Source organism: Myodes glareolus, chromosome 2 (genome assembly GCF_982192425.1).
Source record: "Myodes glareolus chromosome 2, mMyoGla1.1, whole genome shotgun sequence".
Taxonomy (NCBI): Eukaryota; Metazoa; Chordata; class Mammalia; order Rodentia; family Cricetidae; genus Myodes; species Myodes glareolus.
Genome location: NC_142027.1, coordinates 30,319,521 through 30,338,507, shown reverse-complemented (window position 1 = coordinate 30,338,507; position 18,987 = coordinate 30,319,521). Strand labels below are relative to the sequence as shown.

Below are 18,987 nucleotides of genomic sequence, written 5' to 3'. Positions count from 1 at the left end.
ATATAGATGCTCATGTGGAGGCTAAACATTGATTTATGGTATTACAGTTTGATTTCTATTGCTGTAATAAACTCCATGACCAAGAGCAGCTGGGGTGGAAAGATTTTATGTGAATTAAGCTTCCACAAGAGTCCATCTTTGAGGGATGTCAGGGTAAGGACTCAGTAAGGACCTAGAGGCAAACACTGAGTACACTGAGGCCAGGAGGAAGAAATAGACTGTTTACTATCTTACTCTCATGGCTTACTCGGCTGGCTTTTATACAACCTAGAACCAGTTATTTGGGGATAGCATAACCTTAAGTGGACTGTACCTGTCCATATCAATCATCAATCAAAAAATGCCCACAGACTTGCCTAGAGGATTATTGGATAGAATTATTTTCTTAATTCAAGTTCCCTCTTCTCAGAGGACTCCAGCTTGTGTTGAGTTCACCAAACAAACCAGAAAACAACAACAACAACAATAGATCCCCAAAACTTACCATTGAAAACAGCTTCTCCTATTTTTATTCTGAATTTTTTTTCATGTGTTTGTTTTTATAAAATGTAATTTCTTTCTGAAACTGGAGCTCCTCCACTGGTAATACTGACCAGCCAGCAAACTCCAGTTCTTCTTCTGTCTCCACCTCCTAGTGCTAGAACTACAAGCACATGCTACTCTGCCCAGCTTTTTATATGGGTAACAGGGATCTAAATGGAGGTCCTCATGTTTGTCAGGAACCCCTTCAACCATTGAACTGTCCTCCTAGCTTACTCTCTTGTGTTTTGATTTGTTGTGTTTCATTTACTGTCTTTTTTTTTAAGTAAATTTTATTAAATTATAAAAGTTTCCATTTCCGCCCCCCCTCCTAACACCCTTCCACTCCCCCCACTCCCCCTCTACCTCCCTCTTCGTCCCCCAGGGCAGTCAGGGTTTCCTGCCCTGTGGGAAGTTCCAGTTCCTTCCCCCTCCCTCCCGGTCCAGGAAGGTGAGTGTCCAAACAGACTGGATCCCCAAAATCCAGTATATGTAGAGGAAACAGGTCCCAGTGTCATAGTCAATGGCTTTTCAGAAAGACTTCGGGCCAGCCACAGTCAGAGAATCCGGCCAAATTCCGAGAATCTGGTTAGATCACGTCCTCGTTCAGTTCCAGTCCAACTGGCCTTGGTCAACTCTCATCAGATTCGTTCCCTTGTATCAGTGGGTGATAGTATCCCTCGCAGTACTGATTTCGTTTTTCATGTTCTTCCTCCTTCTGCTCCTCATTTGAACCTCGGGGGGCTCAGTCCGGTGCTCCAATGTGGGTCTCCGACTGTATCGCCGTCCTTCGCCAGATGAAGGATCTATGGTGATAAGCAAAATATACATCAGTATGGTCATGGGCCACGGCCGATTCAGGCACCCTCTCCTCTGTCCAGAGAGCAATCTGGGGGATCTCTCCTTGGACCTGGGATCCCATATATAATCAAGTCTCCTGTAAACCCTAAAATGGCTCCCTTAGTTGAAATATGTTCTTTTTTTTTAAATGCAAAGATCACTTAAGTTTTTATTAGAAAAATGATAAATTTCTTCAATGTTATAATAACCAAAGCAATTAATTTTTTGTCTTAAGAAATATTTTATAAACTAAAAATATCAGAAGAGAATACATTTCTTAAGTTCTGATACAAAAAAGTGATGTTATTGGTCTCTTTATTAATAGAGATCTTGAAAATAAAACTCTGAAGGTAGATGACATTTGAGCTATTCGGACAGTGCATTACAAACGTTTATTTATGGCTCGGTAAATTGTGTCTGTTAGTGTGGACTGTTAGTGTGGGCTGTGTGCTCCATCTTCCATGATGCGATATCTTAATAGTGAAAGTTTATCACGTCTGATCTCACAGGTGGAGCTCTAGAAAAGTCTTCTGCATTGTGTAGACTTGGCGTGTTATTGGAATTGCCGTTCTTTTCAACAGGTCTCACTGGTATCTCGCGGTCATTTGTTTTCCATGGTTAGAAGAAGCTGTGTATGAAGATTGTCCGCAAACTGCATCCCAACAGTCCCAGGATCAGCAATCTCAACATGACAACAAAATAATAGGTGATAGGCATTGTTAATAATAATCCCATTAGCAAGCAGATTGATCTCCCTGATCCCATATTCATCCTTCCTCCCTCCCCCCCCCATCCCCGGCCACCAAGCTTTCCCCGTTCCTCCCCTACTCCCTTCTCTCTAACCCTCTCCCCTTCCATCGACCCTCCCACCCCCCCATGCACCCGAGGTTCAGTCAACTACTGTCTTTTAACTTATTTTTTGTTCATATTTTCTCCATATCAAAACCGATTGTATGGAAGTCAGCTTCATTTAGTAGTATTGTACAAGAGAGTAATGAGTCTTGGTTGACATTCATTTCTACCCTTGATTTGGAAAGATTGATAGAATACGGGAAAAAAAAATGTCTAGATTCCCTTGCAGCTAAGACAAAGGTACAATTTAGGTTTTCTAGGCAGGGAAGCTAATAAAGTACCTAATTTGCAGTTGTGTCAAATGGCAAATATAGAACACAAAACATCCATATTACTGTTACATAATTTTACTGATATGTTCCTGGTAAAAGTGGCTGTTCTGGACCAAATAGTTACATAAGTGGTTACATTATTCAAAAAGTTTTTTTTTATCTTAGTAGAAGGAATAGCTTCTGAGTATTCCAGTTCTATGGGGTGATATGGGGGTTGTTTCAGCATCCAATCTTTAATGCCTTTTTTCAGGTCTCTCTATGCCTGATGGTCTACTGGAACTTTTGATTGATTAAAAGTTCAAAACAGTCTTTAAAAAAGAGCATCTTCAACAAATGGTGCTGGCATGATTGGATGTCAAAATGTAGAAGAATGAAAATAGAACCATATCTCCATGTACAAAACTCAAGTCCAAACTGATTAAAGACCTCAATATAATATATGTTATGACTACACAGCTTGGTGTTCTTGTACAACTCATAACAGTGGGGATGGTGGAGTGTGTCTATAACTTCTTTCCCTGCCCTTAAAATCCTTTTTCTCCTATTGGGTTGCCTTTTCCAGTCTTGATATGAGGGTTTATGCCTAGTCCTTCTGTAATATGTTATCTGGTATTCAGTTCATGTCCGAGAAGGCTGTTTTGTTTTTGTTTTTGTTTTTGTTTTTAAATGGAAGAAAAATGAAGGAGGAATGGATCTGGGAGAGGAAAGAGGTGCGTGTGTTTTGGAGTGGGGACTCACAGAAGAAAAGGGAGAGGAAACTGCTGTTGAGATGTAATCTATGAGAAAAGGGAAAAAAGATTTTTAAAACCTTTTTCTGCTTTCAATTCTTTTCTCTCATTAGTTTTTAGATCTATTATTATTTTTATAATATCTGTTTCCTTCTTTTATTTTGTTTTTTCCAGACAAGGTTTCTCTGTAGCATTGGGGCCTTTATATACCTGTTTCTATGAGTACATCACTTGTGCGTAGGTGTCCACAGTGGCAAGGAGATTTTGTCAGGGATCCTAAAGCTATGGTTACAGGCAGTTTGAACCACTCAACATAAGTGATGGGAAAGGAACTTGGGTCCTTTGGAAGAACAGCAAGTGCTCCTAAGTGCTCAGCCATGTCTTTAGGTTCTCACTCAAGGAATTTGATGTGACTGATGGCGTAAGGGTATATAAAATAGAAATATAATTTTTCTGATCATAAATTATAAAGAAAAATATTTTAGAGCAATTTTTATGTACATATAATTTACTATGTATTAAAGACAAAAGAAAATTAACATGCTAGTGAGTTACATAAGCTTGTTTACTTATATATAAAGAATATAATCTTGAATGAACATTTGATACTGCAACACAGAGCATCCTCAACAATTTTCAGAGTTGACTGATATTTTGATTTTTGCAACAGCAGTGCTAAGAGTAGCACTCCTATAAATTCCTATTGTCAATCAGGCAAATGTGTGGCATCATTTCACAAAATTATTTGAGTTTTTGTCTAGTGCTAAGCCAAAATCTATTGAGTAATTTCTCTTCCATCCCTTACTTCCTTATTCAATGTTTTTTTTTTAATGAAAAACAAGTAAGAAACTTCAAGAACCTTTTTTAAAAAATAATAAGTATACTAAACAGAACAGTCTAGAGATACAATACGGTATACTTACATGTTAAGGAATAAGCAGGAAAACCTTCAGTGTCCTTGTTTTCTGCAAATAAACCATAAAGTTTCTGTAAGACAAGGGAACTTTTACAAATGGTAAAATGTTATAATTCGTAGCATAAGTCATGTGGCAAACGAGTAGAGATACTTCAGACGGCTGCATGATGATGTGTGCAGTGCCATCACACCTGTAGTGGAGAGCACACACATTGTACGCTGAGAAGCAAGGCTGTGATAGAGACAGAAAATGTAACATAGGCCTGTGCCACCAGACTCAGGTCGGACTCAAGTTTAATTTTGAATTTGTGGTCATTGTGCATTCAGAAACAATGTACTGTTGCCATATTTTGGAGTTCCTAAATTCAATCATGAGACCCCCCAATGGAGTCCCAACCCACAAGTTAAGAAGGAGAATAATAGTTCACCCCTCCCTTTCGTAGCTGAAATGAACTTTGCTATCTGGAACTTTAAACATTATGAGTTATATTAGCAAAAACAATACCCAAAACGCTTCATGTGAATTGGTATATGCACCTTTTCAATAAGTTGCTCTAGGTAAATATATACCCTAACTGCTATTAATAATACTTAACAGGAGCTCTCATTCCTCATACCTGATTTTCTTAGCCAGTTTACCCAGTAATAGCGGGATCAACATCAGCGGGGAAGGACATGATTAACAGCCAATCCTGCAAGCTCTGCTGAACAGTTCCTATCAGGACCGGGTGATCTCAAAGTCAGTCCTTGCCCCCTTCCTTCCTGCTGTTATTCTCTTCTTTCACTTTGTGATACTGAATCTTTTTTATGTGTTAATAAAACTTGAAAGAATGCCTCAGTAAAGTTTTGTTCTGAAATGTGAATGCTTCTAACCTTAGAAACTCAAAGTCGTCATAAGAAATTCTATGGTGACAAAGTAATTAAAGTGGGAGAAAGTATATTTAAATTAGATATTAGGGCATTTTCAGGGACAGAACACTCTGAAAAAGCCCCATTTCTGCTGAAGATTCTTCAGACTGACTGGTTGAAACTTCGTGACTGTGGATAGTTGGGTTATGAAAGAACGAGAATCAAAATCACATTGATTCTTTACTCCCTTTAATAGAAATTTGCCACCAACCTCTTTATCTTCCCTAACATTTTTGGGACTATTGGAGAAATTTTTGTAAATGCATTACTGAGCAGATTATTAGATTCCATTGACTCTTACTTCAAGGATGTTATGTTGTAAGATAGTTCTTGAAAGCAATCGAACAGATTTCTCTACTCTGCTGTAACCCACCTACCCAATTTCCCTCTGACATATTTGGGACATGCGTTGATGTCTGTTTTTCTTTATTCTTTGATTGAAAATATTCTTGTAATACTCAATTGTGTTAGTCAGAGTAACCTGAATGTGTGTTCCTGGGCCATGCCAATTTTAGCTTGGCATCACCTATCTCTTACCCACTTTGGAGTTCATTGGAGCAGCAAGTAGAGAATAAAATGAAAGCCATGAAGCAGGACTATGTTAAAACCCAGTTTTCAATCCCTACTTCTTTCTCCTTTCTTATCCATTGGCAAATAGCTCTAGAAATATCTTAGCAGTCCCATGTGCACGCATGCATGCACGAGATCAGGCTATGTGAAGGAGTTAAGCAGTAACACCTGGTGCACTGCTTCCTGGAATGACTGTTTAATGTACCATGCAGAAAAGGACATGCCTCCTTGTTTCCACCCAGTGGGAGAACTGTTTCTGGTCTGGGTTCCTTCCACCAAAGAGACCTTAAAACCCTGCTCCCATAGCCACAGCATGCATAAGTAGGGCAGACGAAGATGGCCAGAGATTAAATGACAGAGAAGAGTAGAGCTCCAGAGCTCTAGCCAGCATTTGGTGAAGCATGACAGAGAAGAGTAAAATCTCACACCGAATGCAATTTATGAAGACTCTGCACTTAAAGACTGCTTTAAAGTTGCCCATCATAAAATCCTAGTGTAATAGTGAAGGAAGAGGTGGGTTAATGACTGGAGAGGCAGGGTTTTAATTTGTTTTACTGAGCATAGTACCAGCTGCTTTTCTGTTTCAGCAGAAGCGAAAAGCCATCTCCATGCTGATCTTCTCTCCGCTGTAGACACACAGTTATGCAAATGCAGGGAATAAAGTCTCTCCTAACTGAGCAAGTCTACAGTTAGGTTTAGCAGGCTGCATCTAACTCTTAGTAACTAGAACTCTAGAAATATGCGCTCCAAGCTGCAAAAGAAACTCTTGGCAAAGAAAGAAAGCAAAGCCCCTCCAAAGTTGTCCTTTAGATTAGAAAATAATAGGAGCTGTTTAGTGGAAAGTGACAGCCTTACTGACTTCTGCTAACATTCAAGACTCCTAAGAAGACTTCACAGGGGATGAAGAAAGTAAATGATTGAATTGAACTCAATGGTGTTCTCTAAAGAGGGAAGGGATTGGTGTCCTTACCAGAGGAGCAGCAGGTAGTATTGAAGTTCAGGGTGTCAACCAACCGTGAGGAAACTCTCTGATGGATGAATCTTATTTAGGCAAGGGACTTCAGATCCCAGAATGTCTTTTGTTCTGCTGTGCCTCTACATATTTGCAATATTCCTCTGGTATCTACAATGGTGTGTGCAAATGTGGAGAGATCTCCACTACCTGTAATGTGAAGAGATCTCTACTGCCTGTAATGTGATATGCTTATCTCTTGGAAACACCACATTCTACAGTGTATTTTTATTTGTGGGTTGTTAAGAAGACGACCCCCCCATCTGGGTGGTGGTGGTATATGCCTTTAATCCTAGCATTTGGGAGGCAGAGGCAGGCAGATCTCTGTGAGTTCAAGGCCAGACTGGTCTACAAGAGCTAGTTCCAGGAAGGGCACCAAAGCTACAGAGAAACCTTGTCTTGAAAAACAAAAACAAGCAAGCAAACAAACAAACAAAATGACCCCTCCCTAAGCTGTATTGTCTAAATTAATAATAATAATGATAGCCAATACAAAGTTTTGGTGAATAAAAGTAAATACAAGGATATGTTTCACAACCAGGGTCTTTAATTTCCACCTAAGGAGCTGCATAGACTGTAACTCAAGTTAATGATTAAGAAAAAACAATTGAGTTCCAGTATCCAAGCTAGTTTAAATTCTCTTAATTTTAATTTAGTTTAAAATTTAATTTAAACTTAAAATTTAATTTAGTTTAAATTTCCCCTTAATGTTGGGAAACGGGTTCACCGGTTTCGGGGTGCATCATAGCTGAAACAAAGCTTTGAAAATAACAAAGATAGACTAGAATGCTTTTGTTAAATACCTTTGAAGTGCATAAACCCAAGAAGACAATCTAAAGCTTTAGAAAGGCACATAGTTAAATGTAGAGCTCACTAAGGTCAGAAAACAAGAACAAAACAACCCAATTAACATTGGCTGGCATACCTTTCTTTCTAGGATTGATTGATGATCAAAGGTGATGATTAATCTATTATATCCATTTCTGCCCTCAATTTCCTGATATATACATATATATCTTATTATATATATATGTATGTTATTAATGAGTGGATATGTGCCCTAAAGATTTAAAGCAGAACTGACTAATTCTTTCTCATATATAAAAGTTTAAGTGTGTGATTCCTTTAAGACTCCTTATAAGATTACCTTTCAAGATAAGTAATAAAGTAATTGGCCCTTTCTTCGTATATGCTGAATGAAGCCTGCCAGTAAAAGGCCTAATTGAAGAATACCTTGATTCCCCTGACAGTTACTCTATAACAAGTTGTTTGGGTGTGAATGTATGTGGGTTCTTGGGACAATTTGTTTTTCAACCGTAGCACATAAAATGACTACTCATGGAAGGGATATGGAAAACATGCTGTTTTTCACTGTTTTTTTTTTTTATTCATTGAAAAACAGAATGCAGCCATATTGTAATTCTTATACTGCTTGAAAAACTTTGGTGGGGTATATAAACTGTAGGAAAAAAGTATACAGTAGGAAGAACACAGAAGAGCAGAAGCTAAAGAAGATAGCCAATAAGAGAGTGTGTATCTTTTTCCCTAAACCCCCTCGGAGAGAAAAGTCTTAACATACAATGACTCTGTGTATTCCTTTCAAAGATTGAACCATTTAATTACTCTTGCTAGAGAACCAATAATATTCAGCAAAACTACTTGGGTAGAGAATATTCAATGATGGGGGAATGATTTACTGAATAAAGTGCTTCCTATGTAAGTGTGAGGCCCTGAGTTTAAATCCCCAAAACATATGTTAAAAATACAGACATAGATCTAATCTACATGGGAAGTAGAAAAAGACAAGATCTCCTGAGTAAATAAGGAGCATGTGGACCCTGGGAGCAGAGGGGAGAGGCAGTGAGGGAAGCAGAGAAAAATGTAGAGCTCAATAAAAATAAATTAGAAAAAGAAAAAAAATACAGACACAGTAGAATGTATCAGTAATCACAGCACTCTTAACAGGAGATGGAAGGAAAAGACAAATGAATCTCAAAAGCCAGTCATCCTGACATAAAGCAAGGAAAACCCTGCATCAGAGAAGTAGGAAGTGAGGACCTTTACTCAACGTTGTACTCTGAACTCTGCATACACACTATGGCATGCACGTCCCTGCATTCTCTGTCTTGCTTGCATACACACATACATCATAAACACAACAAGAATAAAAAACAAGTCATTTAAAAACTTAGAAAAGATTCATTGACGTGATTATATTTCTCTGATATACCTTCTCTACTTGTCTTTCAGAAGCAACACAGAGCTATATGGTAACCCCAGTTAAACTTTGCAAGTTCAATGTGTACTTTACATAGACTGCTCAGGCTTATGTTGTTAAAATGCAGCAGTAAAAGAAGACACTTGTACATGGATCTGTCCTTGGGCTGCCGGCTCATTAAAAATGATACAGAGACTTATTATTAATTATGAAAGTACAGCCTATAGCTTAGGCTTGTCCCACTAGATCTTATAACTTAAATTTACTCACATCTTTTTAAATCTGCATTTTTTTACATGGCTCAGTTACCTTTACTTTACTTTACTGTCGATCTTGCTTCTTCTGCACCTGACTCACAACCCTGCCTTTCTTCTTCCCAGAGCTCTCTCTCCTCAAGAGACCTGCCTTACCTCTTCCTGCCTAGCTAATGGCCATTCAGCTCTTTATTAAAGCCATCACAGTGAGGCATGCTCACACATAAAGGGATGTTCCACAACAGATACTAAGGAAAAAGTAATAATTATAATCTAGACTCTAGATCCAGAGGAAATATTACAGACATTTTAATAATGGCATGTCAATTATTTCATATTTTAATAATGTCGTTAGAGTTTAGCATACATGCTTTGATGCACAGATATGAATGTGACACAACTCCAAATGACTCTTTGAGATCATGCTTTTATGTAACTTCTCTCTATTGCTTGTGTGTAAAACCTTGACTTCTCTATAAACAATAGAACATAGCAAAGGTGATAAAATGTCATTCTTCATAACAATATTATGTTTTGTAAAACTTAATCTTCACAAATTAGAAAGATATCCCTTGCTAGATGATGAAGTAAGCAACCCAGGGTTGGAGAAGTCTATATTGTAAGGAATTGGAGGTGACCATAGTGACAGTGAGGGTCCTGTGGAATCTGAAGAAACTACTCACACAACATCCAGAAAAGCCAGCTTCAGCCATATAGCCACAGCAGAAAGAATCCTTCACACAAGCTCAATTACTTGCCAAGTGAATTCTTGCCCACTCAAGTCTCCAAATGGAAGCACAGTCAAGTGGATAATTTGACTGTAGTCTTGTGAAATTCTGAGCAGAGACCTCAGTTAAGCCTTGTCTGAACTCTTAACTTGCAGAAACTATAAAAACATTAATACAGGCTGTCAAAACCTTGGTCTAAAAATAATATGACACCTATAAATAGATTAAAAATACATATTTATTTGTTTCTGGAACAGATAGAAACGATTCTTGTTGTAATCAAAAATGTAACTCTATACTAAGTAATGTGTTTGAGTATTTGTTTTCAAAAAAAGCTTGAAATTCCAAAGACTTCTTTTGGTGACTGGGAAAACACAGCTTAGCTCAGAGAGGACAGAGAGAATATCTACATAAAAGAGGAGCAGTGCAGGATCTGCTTCACTAGTCTCTCTTTCTCTTCCACAGTCATTTCAGATAATTTAAGAAGAACATATAGCTAACCTCCAATGAGTGCTATGAAGAAGTACTTACATAATCCTGAGCTGAGTGTGATAGAGATTGTTAGGTAAACAAGAGGTAGGTGATTAATTGGAAATACTCAGCCTATTGTTGAGATAATCTATCGGGTAAGCTGCTGCTCTGGAGACTTTAAATGTTCTCTGGAACTTGACAGCAGCTTTCAAGTTTTTTCAAATTTTTTTTTCAAGCTTTCAAAATTACAGACAATTTCCAGAAAAGTTAACATTGTTCATACAATTTCAAAGCAGAAAAAGAAAGCCTGATATACCAGGCACATATATTTGATATGCAATTTATGTGGGACCAACCATGTATAGTTTCATTATATCATCTTAGGATTTTGTCACCATTTGGTATAATAATCCATTTTTCTCTCATCATCCCTGAGCTTGCCATTCCATCATACAAGGTCATTTCAAGGATTATTTGGGAACAAGCTTCAGATTTCTGCTTATACCAAGAATCTTGTATTCACAGTAACAGAATCAGGAAAGAAAGAACACTGTGTGAAATATGTGTAAATATGCCATAGATTGATGCTGTAGGGAAAGCAGGAATGGGGCAGTTTTATTAACAATAGCAGCTATGCTAAAGATGGAGAAAGTAGAAGGAAACTTATGGACCTGAAGAGTAGAGGAGAAAGAAGAACATCTAGTCAGTTTCCCCCTTGTCAAATGTGTAGTTTATTGCCCGGGTACAACTTAACCTCTGACCTCTATGGGGGACTCCCATGAACAGGTGTTCTGTGTCATTTGGGATGGGTTATTGAATAAAGGTCCCCACTATCTAATCATGGAGCAAAGGGTATCTTTAGTTTTATTGCTCTCTTAGAGTGATTTTTTTCTTAGTTTTACCAAGCTGAATCTTTGATCATTTTTTTTCTGAATTCATTTTTCTCCCAAAGGAAACATTGTCTTTCAAGGTGATTCAGTTCTACTAGGCTGTACAGATTTTGTGGCATTATTGGCTTAAATGGGCTTTATGAACTTACCTTGGGAACCTGGACACCATTTGTAACTTTTCTATAGGGAAAATGCATTTCACGTTCTAAACTACCAGATGTACAAAAAGCTCATTAGTAAACCAGAGATGCCCTTTCTTTTCTTTGCCTCTTCCTTGTCTGTGAAAGAAGCAAGCACACTGGTATGAACTGCATTTTTTTAACTACCTTCCATTATCAACTGGAATGCTTTTGTCTGTTAGGTAACAGAAGACCTTATTATATTCATCTTAAACAATAAGGACATTTATTATGACATTCAAGCCTTCCAAAGAGAAACAGATCTAAGAACTGTCTTGGCCACCTAACAAAGCCTTAACATACCTAAGCTCTTCCTAACCTTAGGCTTTGCCATGCTCTGTATTCATCAGTCTACCTTGTACTGGACCCCTTGGCAGCAGTAACTGTATGCATATCATCCAAAAACAGGAAATGAATAGGGACTGAGCTATTTTTCTCCTTGTGCATTTTTCTTTTATCAGAAAGAGACCTTTCTCAGAGGACCTTGGCCAGAACTCTGTCAAATGCACACTATGTTGGAACACCTAATTGTAACATAAGGGTCTGACTTGTTGGGGGTTTTTTGTCCTGCCCGGTTCCCACAGCTGTTTAGACCCAAAGAAAATCACACAGAAGTCTCTGTAAGTTATAAGATGGTTGGCACATTAGCTCAGGCTTCTTATTAGCTCTTATGACTTATATTAACCCATTATTCTGATCTATTTTAGCCATCTGGCTCGGTATCTTTTTCAGTTGGCAGGTCATATCCTACTTCCTCGGTGATCTGGGCTGGACTGGGAGGAATCAGCTTCCTGCTTCCCAGAATTCTCCTGTTCTCATTACATCACCTCTACTTCCTGTCTGGTTTTCCTGCCTACACTTCCTGCCTGGCCAATCACTGTTTATTTAATACATGATTGACAGAATACAGACAATTCTCCCGCACCACCTAATGACAGCAGGATGAGATTATAACTGATGCATTTCATGTTTAATTCCTCAGATTAGGAGAGGGGCTCATCTAAGCCCAGCACACTTTCTCCAGACAAGAACAAAATTAGGGTTCAGTTAGGAGGAGAGAAGAAGAGAAGCCTCTTTGCTGTAATATAGCCAATGGCATATGTCACAACGTAATTTTCCTCCTTTTCATCTCCTCTTGCTTAGAAGGTATGCTCTAGCCCAGTAACATATGGCACTGGGAGACAAAGATGAGACTCTAATGGGACTCAAAACACATTAAGCAAACACATGCTACATTACAAAGCTACAGTTGTGCAGCAAGTGTGATGCTGGGGCATTCTATTCCTGACTAGACAGGATAAATAGTGTAATGCCAGCTTGGATGCTAGAGTGATTTATTGAGCTTAAGGACATAAAGCACAAAAAGCTTCCTCGTGCTAATAATGCTCACTTTTCATTGACCTATGCTCAATGAGCCAACAGAAAAACCATGTGGAATTCACATGCAAACAAGAATGTTAGTTAATATGCATTTGCTATATATTAAAACTTTAGAAGCTCTTCAGAAATTAGTGACACAGAAAATCTTTGTCCAGAGACTATTAACAATAGTTTCCCCAAAGCAATATCCTCTGAATTAAAGCCAAGCATCATGAGCAAAAAAACCACCAAGGGTACCTTTTGCTTTTTAGTAATACTCCCAAATAGTCTCTGCAGAAGAAATCGTTATTCCTTTTGTATAGCTCATACTTTATCACAAGGTTGTATAAAATTAGCTTACAACCTAGAAAACATAACTTAAAACACCTTCTTTGTCTCAACAGGATATAACAATCCCTGCCAAAGCCCATTAAAGGAAACCTGTGTTCCAGAAACAATTCAACTGTAGTAATCAGACATAGGCAGGACTACAGCTAAACTCAATCATCCATCTCTAAAACAAAGCCATGCTGTTTAAATGCATAGAACTAAGAGCTGAACAGATTTCTAGAACGAGACTGAGGAAAAGGCTCAATCAGTGAAGTGATTGCCAAGTCAAGTTGGAGGACCTGAGTTTGGAGACTGAGCACCTACATGAAAGTCAAGCAGGGCAGTGCAAGCCTGCATTCTCTGTAGTGGGAGGGTGGAGGCAAAAACATCGCTGGGGATGGCTAGCTGCTAGTTTATTCAAACCAGTGAGATCCAAGTTCAGAAAGATAGATAGATAGATAGATAGATAGATAGATAGATAGATAGATAGATAGAGAGATAGAGAGATAGATAGATAGATAGATAGATAGAGAGAGAGAGAGATATATATAGAGAGAGTCTTAAAAACTAATGTGGTTAATTAATATCTGTCAGCAATGTGACAGGAAAGAATTGCCTTAGGAAACAGGTCTCTATGACTAGATTAGTTTAGCTTCTAGACTTTCCTATGAAGAGTTTCTAGGTAGACAAGCCTCTGGATATGCCTATGTTAGGGTAATTGAGAAGGAAAATATTCTTTCACTGTAGGCACCACCATTTTTAGCACTGGGATCATAGACTAAATAAAAATAAGGATAAAGCCAGCTGAGTACTAATACTTCCTGTCTACAGATGCCATATGACCATCTGTCTCAAGTCCCTGCAGCCAAGGATTGCTTACCCTGATATACTGGGCCGGGAAATTGTAAGCCAAACAAGGCCAGAGTCCCTTCTACACACACACACACACACACACACACACACACACACACACACACACACACATCATCATCATCATCATCATCATCATCATCATCATCATCATCATCTGGCAGATGTCCTGGCAATGTGGTATGATCCGTGGAAGAAAGGACAATTTTTCTATTGCAACCCTCTGTTTGGAACGTTCCAAGGGCAAGGTCTAATTCAGGCCATAACCCTGGAATCATTTCTCTTCTCTCTGAACACAATGAAGTAACATTAGCTGCATGCTATTATGGCTTTCTTTGACTTCTCTATCTTCCTCAATGAAGCTAGGGGAGTGAGGGCTATTCCAAAAGCATACTTATTTACAAACACAGTTGAAATGGGAATAAAAACATTGGGAGAAAGGGTATTCATACTTCCTGGGTTAGACATGTGTTTCTGAAAGTGAAGAAAACAGCTACAAAAAGTATATAACATTTTATTTTCTTTTCCACTAAGCCAAAGGAAAAGAATGCAATAAAAAGCAACACTGAGATCAGACTTGCACTGGAAAGAAATATTTTTATGTACAGTTAAAGTTGTCCTAGAAATTTGCCTTGCTTTGTCACACTGAGTAACGTATCCTTAAAATTAGAAATTAATAGTGCTGAGGTGACCTAAACATATTCACGGTATATCATATGGGACCCCTCATCACTGTATTCATTAATGGGATATTGGTACATTGCATTGACCTAAAACTTGAATTATGACAAAGAATCAATAATTACTTGATGAGTGTTCAGCACTAGGCTGGGATTGGTGTCATGGAATCTAGGATTTGAAAATCCAAAACCTGTTTCAAAGAGTTTATAACATAGTTGAGGAGATGATTATCTTTAAACAGTAGGACACAGTGTAGACAGCATGCAAATTAAGTGCTAAGCTCACATGCAACCTTAAATGTTTGCACATTCGTACATTTTAATATTTTATTTCTCATCTGCTTTCCTCTTCCGACACCTGTATGTGCAGTTCCTCTCTATCACCTTGGCAATTGATCTTTTTAATGTGGGCAAAGAACCAAGCCTAATGTAGTGTAGATTTTGTCTAAAGCTGGTATTTGTGACAGGTTCTGCCTGTCATTATAAAGCCCCAAATAAAATTATGCTAAGGCCCTCCTAAGCTTTCTATAATGTGGATAATGCTGTGTTTGCTGTAAAATTGTTTAGAATTACAGCTCGGACAAGAATAGATGCTGGTAAAGCTGAAGAACTAATTGGGCTTTCCACAGGTCTGTGACTATGTGGGAAGGCTTGTGAATACTCGGAGATTTCTTAGGAAATAATAAAAAGTTTTCCATAATGTGCAAAGCAAGAGTTTAAGTAAACTTCTGGCATCCTCTGCTTATTAATTGAATTTGTCTTCATTGTCTCTAATTGCCTTACTTTATGTGAAGTTTTGGTTTTCTAAATTATATATGTTTAATTGTAAAAGTAATAACTGCTTGTGCTTAATTGGAGGATAGATATAAGTGACCTATAATCATATAAAAAGAAAAACTAAACCATAACTTTTAAAATTGGAGCAAACAAGTAGACTTAAGTCAATAAATTTCTACCTATCATGACTTCCTTTTCCATTCATGAATTAGTGTAAAAAATAGACTGTCCTGAATCAATTTCATGTTAGATATAAACTGTAATGTGGGAACCTTAGCAAATATTCTACAAATAGAAATTAAAAACATTTTCAATAAGAATATTTTCCCCAATAAAATTTTTAATTGTTGATGGATAGTGAAACTGCTGACTTAACGAGCCTATTATGCAATTGATAGACTGAAATGTGGGAAATGTTTTGAGTTTCAGCTTTTCCTAGTTGCCCATCTTATTGTGGTATATCTTGTTTAGTTTTATTATTTTGGTGTCTAATTATGAAATAACATTTTATCAGGTCAATTGTTCGATAATTGCTATGTTATCTATTAAAAGAAAATTGCTTTTTTTGAAAAAGTAGGCCAAATAAATTAGGGCAACTTGTTTATGAACTAAAGTATTTTCATTCTCTTACTCATAGTTCTTGCCTTTTGACAAAATGTCTCTGACATCTGAAGTGGAAATATTCACTGTATAATTATACAACTTTTCAAATATATTTGGATATATATTCAAGCTAAAAAATTCAGATGAGACAATTTAAATGGTATGGGCCATCATTAAAATTGAGAAATTCATTCTATTGACTTCGATCCCGAAGCATGTCCTCATATGACATTGGAACTTTCCCGTGGTGAACATTTGTACATAGAATTAAAGTTATGAAATTCTGTAGATATTTTCATCTTTGGGCCATTTATGCTAAGCAGTTTATCAGTAGAACCAAGTTAGTTTGTGCACTGCTCCACAATCTTTAACAACTAAATTATAAAGAGATTACAAGGGACAGGTGATGCATTATCTAAATAAGAAAGCAATTTTTAAATTCTGTACTTAAAGATAATATAAGGAAATCTACACAATGTTATTTTAAGGAGTAGAAACTTTTAAGATGATGTAAAGCTTTCTTGTGGTTTTTTTAAAAAAGTGTCCTAATGGTTTTTCCATTTGAATTTGCTTGTAGTTCTTTCAGGATTGCAGATACTTTCCAGAGAAAACTGTTTCTGCTCACCAAAATTTAATAATTACTAATGAGCTTTTATTTTTGATAAAGGATCTCATTAGCTAGCCTATTCATTGAACTCATGATCTTCCTGTGCCACCATATCAAACTTGTTCAGACATCTGTATCAGAATGCTTATTAACATTTGATTTCTTATAAAAAAAACCCCGTAAATCTAGCATCCTATATATTACTTATTATTTCAGGAACATAAAGCAATGTGTTTATCAATGATGTTATGAAATGTGATGGATAATTAACAACACCAAAATATAAATGAATTACAGAAATAAACATTCTTCCCGTGCATCAAGTCAGTTATAGAGCATCTAGACTATAGAATCTCAGCCGGATTCAGTTGGGCTTGAACCACTCTTAACTGGACTCTAAGGCATAGGCATAGTCTTAAATTTGTTCCATCTATAATCATCTCCTTAGTTCCACATGTTCTTCTCATGGGAGATGACAAAACCAAGTAAGTACTCAGCAGGATCACTGTTACAAACCTTCATGTGCTTTGGCTGTTTGTATCCCGCTGACTGATGTGGGTCCAATTGCCAAGTTGAACATAAATGCAGTAGAAAAATTGCAGACCACTCTCCCTGTAGGAAAGAGAAAGTACAAAGGACCTTGTTTGAGAGCTGTGGTGAGCAATATACAACAAAGGACTGAAAAATCAGTAATATTCTTTATTTTCTCAATAGTTTATAATAGGCATTATTATTTTCAATTTAGAAATGTATTTGCATAACAATTAATATTCATTTGGTCATTATGATACATATAAAAATAGGTAATTATGATCTACATATAATAATAGCTAAAGCTTTAAAATGTAGGTCAAACTTTTATATTAAGAGTTCAGGTTATGTAAACATTTAACATTTACTCCCATTGTTAACATATGTGAACACTTATAATATATCTCCCTTAACAAGTAAATAAATATAATTCCATTTAAAATATTAAGTAGTTTAATGCCTACATTGTCTGAAAATGACCTTTAGTCTTGATGATGAGAAATAATATTTCTCCTGTCATGACCTTTGTGAAAGTCATAGCCAGTAACAGAAATCTAAATTTTTCTTACGTGTTAAGAAAAAATACTTTTCTAATGTGATTTAGATAATGTTCTACTAGATAATGGGTTACTTTTTTTGTAGTGGTAGTAAATAAAATGTCAATATAAACTCAAGCAAACTGTAATGTGAATTCTAGTAAAAATGTTTCTACACCAGCACCAAGATATTCTTTGAGTACCCCTCCAGTGCTGCCTGAGTCTGGGCTAAAACAGACATAAGAGAATAGCTAAGAATAAATATAGTACAACCTGTCACAACTAAACAAAACAATGTATTTTATCTCCAGAATCCCTAGATTTTCTATAGACTTAAATCAGTTTTTAGCCACTTACTTACCTCTCTAACTTTTTCCACTATTCTCTTTACATGGTGTGCTTGAGTTTCTTCAGCTTTTAACGTATGTAGTTCCTTTACAGGCACCTCTGTTTTCTGTTACCCTTAGTTTAAATGACTTTCCAACATTTTCTTCCATTATTAACTTAACTTTAATGCCTAAATACAGCTTTTCTATGAACTTTTACTGAGATAATGTTTATGCTATCCTCTGCCACAGTGATAGTTATCAAAATGTTAATTCCTGGGATATTTGATTTACCAAAAATCATTTATTGAATATCCATCACATGTCAGAATCTGTTCTTATCTTTCTGAAATTCATTCTAGTCTCCAATTGTAACTCAGGGGTAAAGTACTTACCAGCCATGATTAAAGCTCTGGGTTTAGTCTATAGTAACTCAAAGTAAGCTTGGTTTACTTTGTACTTTTTTGTAAATTCACTGAGTCCCAGGGTTTTTTTATTCATCTGTGAGTGTTTATCGTGTTGCATTTCTCATAGTAGAAAACACACAATAGAAAAAAGAGTATTGTGGAAGAAAGTTACTAATTTTTGTTCATTTTGCCCCTGAATTCTCACAAAATGTTATAAAATTCAACTTTAGACTTAAGTAAAACACCTGCATCACAGATATTCAATAAATTGTAACAGGGTCATTAGAGGTAATTGGATCTATTTGAGCCAGGAAAAAGACTGCTATTTGCCTTGAGGTATTTAAAAATCAAAGATAGAATCTCATTTGTATGAGTCGGTTTGAGTGGGGTCTGTATAACACTCTTGACCTCCTCAAAGACAATTATGGTTCTGTATAAAGAAGTGCTATCATTAACAAAGTAAATGAATGGCTGATCAAAATGAGGACTATAACTTTATTTATATGATTGCAAATCTCTACATAAATTAACTATTTTTACTTATATGAAATAGTAAAGCTTCTACAATTTAATATTTTCAGTAATTTTTAAAATCTTTTGATT

At 36.7% G+C, this 18,987-nt stretch overlaps 1 long non-coding RNA gene across 1 annotated transcript in view; it reads right to left on the bottom strand.

Annotated features, from left to right (window-relative positions):
- LOC146895686 (uncharacterized) overlaps positions 1–17,197 on the bottom strand; it is a 30,840-nt gene extending 13,643 nt beyond the window's left edge. Inside the window, exons 1-2 of the long non-coding RNA XR_015000618.2 lie at positions 17,101–17,197; positions 4,135–4,176 (exon numbers count right to left, since the gene is read on the bottom strand). This is a non-coding gene — a long non-coding RNA (uncharacterized LOC146895686). The remainder of the gene's footprint in view (positions 1–4,134; positions 4,177–17,100) is intronic.
- Between the last annotated feature and the right edge of the window lie 1,790 nt (positions 17,198–18,987).